Genomic DNA, 7501 nt, shown 5'->3' on the forward strand with positions numbered 1-7501 from the left:
AGTCCTGAAACTTCACGGGAGCGCGTTTTGGAATATATAAAAAATATTGGCAAAAGAATCAACCAGAGGGGGCCCACACCTTGGCCATGAGGGTGGGGGCGCCCCCTACTCCCTGGGCACGCCCCCTGTCTCGTGGGCCCCCCGGAAGGCCTCCGGTGCCCATCTTCTGCTATATGAAGTCTTTCGTCTGGGAAAAATCATAAGAAAGCTTTCGGGACGAAACTCCGCCGCCATGAGGCGGAACCTTGGCGGAACCAATCTAGGGCTCCGGCGGAGCTGTTCTGCCTGGGAAACATCCCTCCGGGAGGGGGAAATCATCACCATCGATCGTCTCATCAGGAGGGGGTCAATTTTCATCAACATATTCACCAGCACCATCTCATCTCAAACCCTAGTTCATCTCTTGTATCTAATCTTTGTCTTCAAACCTTAGATTGGTACCTGTGGGTTACTAGTAGTGTTGATTACTCCTTGTAGTTGATGCTAGTTGGTTTATACGGTGGAAGATCATATGTTCAGATCCTTTATGCATATTAATACCCCTCTGATTATGAACATGAATATTATTTGTGAGTAGTTACGTTTGTTCCTGAGGACATGGGAGAAGTCTTGCTATAAGTAGTCATGTGAATTTGGTATTCGTTCGATATTTTGATGAGATGTATGTTGTCTCTCCTCTAGTGGTGTCATGTGAACGTCGACTACATGACACTTCACCATTGTTTGGGCCTAGAGGAAGGCATTGGGAAGTAATAAGTAGATGATGGGTTGCTGGAGTGACAGAAGCTTAAACCCTAGTTTATGCGTTGCTTCATAAGGGGCTTATTTGGATCCATATGTTTCATGCTATGGTTAGGTTTACCTTAATACTTCTTTTGTAGTTGCGGATTCTTGCAAGAGGGGTTAATCATAAGTGGGATACTTGTCCAAGGAAGGGAAGTACCCAAGCACCGGTCCACCCACATATCAAATTATCAAAGTAATGAACATGAATCATATGAGCGTGATTAGAACTAGCTTGGCGATAATTCGCATGTGTCCTCGGGAGCGCTTTACTTTATATAAGAGTTTGTCCAGGCATGTACTTTTCTACAAAAAGGATTGGGCCATCTTGCTGCACCTTATTTACTTATATTACTTGTTACCCATTACAAATTACCTTATCACAAAACTATCTGTTACCAATAATTTCAGTGCTTGCAGAGAATACCTTATTGAAAACTGCTTAGCATTTGCTTCTGCTCCTCATTGGGTTCGACACTCTTACTTATCGAAAGGACTACTATAGATCCCCTATACTTGTGGGTCATCAGGCTAACACCTGGGACATAGCTGCTCGAGCAGCATTTTTTTATTGTTGAGACGGCGCAGGGTTTCAACTGGGCTGTGGCCCGTCTAGCGCAGGCTTATATTTTATGTTCACCATATGACCAGCCCACTCTTTCAGGACGCCTGCAAATCTTGAAGGTAATATGAAATGGGTTGTAAATATAAAAATAGATGACAAATTGGCAATTACTTTATAATTTCTGAATTTTTTTTCATATTTTCAGATTCCTATTTCACTGGGGCTTAACCTAATTTAAATATATCTTGAAAGTACTTTAAATCGGGCTCGACATTTCGGTATTAAAAATAGTTTGGAACCCATAGAAATATGCAAAAATTTGTTTAAATTTTTAACCCTGGCCCTGGCCAACAAAAAAATGGACTGCAATAAATTTCATAAGAAGTTGCAATGAGCTATATATAAATTATTAAAAAATAGGGAATGGTCTGACTTGTGGGACTATTAAGTTGACGCATATGCAAGATTTTTTTACTTATTATATACGTCAACAAACGATTCTAGCAGATGTAACCGTTGGATGTCAATCCAATGACTATCGTGTTTCTTCAATCTCTGATCTTCTTGCTCTAGCCGCCAAATCCAGTGCCGGCGGGACCGCCTGCTCCCACCTCCCGTGGCCGGTTGTGCTGCCGCGCAGGCCTCACACCCCCTACTACTCCCACCACTGGCCAGGCCATCCCTCTATATACCCACATCCCTCCACTGCTATGGCTTCACTGCCTCCGAGTCATTCCCTTCCTGGGTCTCGCCGTCGTCCATTGTGCTGGTGTTCTTAGCATGGCGTGGTCAACTTTGTCAACAAACGACAACATCGGAAGAGGGATGTACATGGAGAGGCTGACAATTAGTCCCACATGGTCCATGGCCGCACGCAAGCAAGTACTTACCTCCTTATTACGCCACAAAGAATGAATACTCCCACTGACAGCTCGGACCCACCGGCTATATCTTCGCACGCAAGGAAGTGCCTCCTTATTACGCACAAAAAATGAATAATCCCCCTGCCTGCTGTGACCCACCATTGTGGGAGCCTGACTTGTGGGCCTACTAAGTTGATGCAGACGGATGGCTTTGTCAACTTAGTCAACAAATGAGTTGATGTCTACTACACAACCTTCTTCTTGTAGATGTTGTTGGGCCTCCAAGTGCAGAGGTTTATAGGACAGTAGCAAATTTCCCTCAAGTGGATGACCTAAGGTTTATCAATCCGTGGGAGGCGTAGGATGAAGATAGTCTCTCTCAAACAACCCTGCAACCAAATAACAAAGAGTCTCTTGTGTCCCCAACACACCCAATACAATGGTAAATTGCATAGGTGCACTAGTTCGGTGAAGATATGGTGATACAAGTGCAATATGGATGGTAGATAAAGGTTCGTGTAATATGAAAATATAAAAACAGCAAGGTAGAGAGTGGTAAAAATGAGCGTAAACAGTATTGCAATGCTAAGAAGCAAGGCCTAGGGTTCATACTTTCACTAGTGCAAGTTCTCTCAACAATAATAACATAATTGGATCATATAACTATCCCTCAACATGCAACAAAGACTCACTCCAAAGTCACTAATAGCGGAGAACAAACAAAGAGATTATTATACGGTATGAAACCACCTCAAAGTTATCCTTTCTGATCGATCTATTCAAGAGTCCGTAGTAAAATAACACGAAGCTATTCTTTCCGTTCGATCTATCCTAGAGTTCATACTAGAATAACACCTTAAGACACAAATCAACCAAAACCCTAATGTCACCTAGATACTCCAATGTCACCTCAAGTATCCGTGGGTATGATTATACGATGTGCATCACACAATCTCAGATTCATCTATTCAACCAACACAAAGAACTTCAAAGAGTGCCCCAAAGTTTCTAGTGGAGAGTCAAGATGAAAACATGTGCCAAACCCTATGCATAAGTTCACAAGGTCACTGAACCTGCAAGTTGATCACCAAAACATACATCAAGTAGATCATGTGAATATCGCATTGTCACCACAGATAAGCACATGCAAGACATACATCAAGTGTTCTCAAATCCTTAAAGACTCAATCCGATAAGATAACTTCAAAGGGAAACTCAATTCATCACAAGGAGATAGAGGGGGAGAAACATCATAAGATCCAACTATAATACAAAGCTTGCGATACATTAAGATCGTGCCAAATCAAGAACACGAGAGAGAGAGAGATCAAACACATAGATACTGGTACATACCCTCAGCCCCGAGGGTGAACTACTCCCTCCTCATCATGGAGAGTGCCGGGATGATGAAGATGGCCACCGGAGAGGGATCCCCCCTCCGACAGGGTGCCAAAACGGGTCTATATTGGTTTTCGGTGGCTATGGAGGCTTGCGGCGGCAGAACTCCCGATCTAGGTTATTTTTTGGAGGTTTCTGTATTTATAGGAATTTTTGGTGTCGGTCTCACATTAGGGGGGGGGGATCTCCGAGTCGTCCACGAGGGTGGAGGGCGCGCCCTACCCCCCGGGGCTTGCCCTCCTATCTCGTGGACGGCTCAGGACTCTTCTGGCCCAACTATTTTACTCTGGGGCTTCTTTTGGTCCATAAAAAATCATCCAAAATTGGCACGTTAATTGGACTTCGTTTGGTATTCCTTTTCTGTAGAACTCAAAAACAAGGAAAAACAGAAACTGGCACTGGGCTCTAGGTTAATAGGTTAGTCCCAAAAATCATATAAAATAGCATATAAATGCATATAAAACATCCTTGATGGATAATATAATAGCATGGAACAATAAAAAAATGTAGATAAGTTGGAGACGTATCACGATTCTATCACCAATGACTGTTGGATTGTTAACATCCAACGGTTGTCCTACTTCTTCAACTTCTGATTTTCTTGCTCCATCCATCCTAACCACCGCGTGCTCTTGCCTCCCGTGGCCGGCTGTGCTGTCGCGGAGGCCTCACCGCCCCCTACTACTCCCATCGCTGGCCAGGCCTTGCGGCGACGACAGCCTCACACCGAAGCCGAGCCAATGAAACCTCGTACTCCTCTCCGCGTGGGCATCCACTGCCGCGTCTTCCCCGGCTCCGTGTCATCCCCTTCCTAGGCCTCCTCGTCGTCCACCGCCTTGGTGCTCTCAGCGCGGCATGGTCAACATGGTCAAGGAACGACTTCCATCGGAAGAGTACTGGACATGGAGAGGCTGGCAGTTGGGTCCACGACCGCAGCAAGGAAGTGCCTCCTTATTACACGGAAAATAATGATTCCTCCACCTGATAGCAGGGACCCACTAGACGAGCCATTGTATTTCATGAAAAAATGTTTCCCCCCTAACTGTTGGGACCCACCAGCTATATCTTCGCAGGCAAGGAAGTGTGTCCATATTACGGGCAAAAAAATGATTCGCCCCCTGACTGCTGTGACCCACTAGCTACATCTTCGTACGCAAGGAAATGCCTGGCAGTCAGGACCCACCTGGTCGAAGTGTATGTAGCATTGTCATTCTGGTCGCGAACGTGTACGTACATACGATTGGTCTGTCTGTAGGCTGCAGCGATGAACCGTGACCATGTAAGGAAGGGCACGTGTCATAGTAGAGGCGTGCACGTAGCATGTACACGTACGTACAGTGGCCAGGGTGCAAGAAAGTAAATACGACCAGGTACGTACAACCGGCTGGGTCGAAACAGAATGCGCCGTCGTGTTCATCGCGAGCCAACCGGCTTGGACAGAACAACCGATGGAAACGAGGCCGGGCATACCATAGAATGGAGGAAAAGGCCTTCTGTTTGACCGGCCATGGTCGAAACGGGATCCTGTTCATTGGGAGGGGTCTGGCGTATCGAAAAATGGAAGAAACGGACCTCCTATGGTCGAAATGGGGTCCTGTTGATCAGGAGGGATCTAGCGTATCGCAAAACGGAGGAAACGGACTTGTGTTGGAGCGCTACGGTCGAAATGGGGATCTTTTTCATCGGTAGGGGTGTGGCGTACCGCTAAACGGGACTCCACAAGATACTGTTCATCTCCACCGTCGACTGCCTCCACAGGCTACTATTCATCCACCATCAACCTCCTCCAGCCTCCACTTGCGACTGTTCATCCACGGGCTCCTATTCATCCAGCCTCCACCACACGCTCGTCCACCGACTACTGTTCAACCAGCCCTCTCCACGGGGTCCTGTTCAACCACCCCTCCATGGGCTACTGTTCATCCAGCCCTCCACCGGCTACTATTCAACCAGCCCTCCACGGGGTCCTATTCATCCACCCCCCAACCGGCTCTATCCGGGTCCTATTCATCCAGCGGAAACACCACGGGGTCCTGTTTATCCACCCCCACCAGGAACTGTTCATCCAAACCCACCCAACAACGCTCACTACTCATCAAGAGGCAGCATCGGTCGGCTTCAGTTAGCAGCAGTAGCGAAGGAATCACTTGGGTTCAGTTAACAGCAAGGGATCGATCGATCGCTCGGGTTCAGTAACGCGTAGCCTGGAGTGCAATCGCTCGGGTTCAGTTAGAGCCCAACGCTCGCTCAGATTCAGTTAGAGCCTAACGCCTCACACACACGCTTGTACATACGAGAGAAACGCGCATCGCTCGGCCCCCGACCACCCACCGTAACTAGAAACTCCCCCGATATTTTCCTTGTCCTCGCTTCTACCATGGTTTTTTTACGTCATGGACGGCCCAAAGAATGTCATGCAGCTGCGTCTCTGGCCTGCCCAGGACGAAAAGCCCATTTTCTGTCATGATTTTTTTTTCATAGAAGTAGAACCCCACCACATATATGATGATACCATGTATTGTCACAATTATCGTTATAGAAGTGTCATAAGCATGACAGAAAAAAAATTCGTTTGGCCCAAAATGTCACAGATGTGTCTTTTTTGTAGTGATTGTACCAGGATGTACAATGATCTAGCATAACTTACAATGCAATGATGATCGGTGGCTTCACCATAAATATCAGGTCGGCTCTATATGATCATGCAAAGAAATGTGATGATGAACACACATGTCATAAGACGGAAGGGTGGAAGTTGCATGGCAATATATCTTAGAATGTCTATGGAAATGCCATGATAGGTAGGTATGGTGGCTGTTTTGAGGAAGATATAAGGAAGCTTATGTATGATAGAGCATATCATATCATGGGTTTTGGATGGACCGCCAAAGTTTGCACCAACTCTTGAGGTGAGAAAGGGCAATGCACCGTACCGGAGATGCTTGCAACATGTGGATAGGTGGGAGTGTGTTATTTTCCATGAAATCACATTAATCATAAAGAAATCATATACTTATTGTGAAACTTTTATTAGCCCTTGAACCAAAGTACTACTCGCATACCCCTAGGGAGGAGGTTGTTAGGACTTAGCCATCGGGCACCCCCAATTTAGAGAGCACTCAAGGATTTCAATCAGACATAAAAATGCTCACACCTCCCTACCATGCCATGTCGGACACTTAAATGAGTAGTTAAAAACAAGCTTTAATATCGATATTTCTACTAACCATGATAATGAACCAATACCCTTTCATATTACAACATCAATATAATTAAAACATATGTTTCATATTTAGTGATCTACATGAAAGTATTTATTATATCACTCTTAAATACCTATCATTTTCATATTAGTCTTATAACCCATGCTCATTACCACTTCTAGTTTAATAGAATCTCAAAAAGATTTATGTGAAGCATGGGAGTGCAATCATTTCTATAAAATATAACCACCACCATGCTCTAACAAATATAACTGAAGCACAAGACCAACTGCATAGCTCAAAAGATATAAGTGGAGCTCATATAGTATTCTAACAAATCATGATGAATGTGTGTCTCCCTCAAAAGGACTATCCAACAAACAATGATTGTGGCAAACAAACAAGCAAGTAAAATCAAACTATCATACAAGGCGCTCCAAGTAAAACTCATATCATGTCATGAATAAAAATATAGCTCCAAGTAACATATCGATGAATTGTGGACGTAAGAGGGGATACCATCCAGGACATCCCCAAGCATAGATGCTTGGGTCTTCCTTGAATATTACCTTGGGGTGCCTTGGGCATCCCCAAGCTTAGGGTGTTGCTGCTCCTTATTCCTTCATCCATCGTGATCTCACCCAAAACTTGAAAACTTCAGTACACAAAGATCAACAGAAACTTCATGA

This window comes from Triticum urartu, chromosome 6, assembly GCF_003073215.2.
Source record: "Triticum urartu cultivar G1812 chromosome 6, Tu2.1, whole genome shotgun sequence".
Lineage (NCBI taxonomy): Eukaryota > Viridiplantae > Streptophyta > Magnoliopsida > Poales > Poaceae > Triticum > Triticum urartu.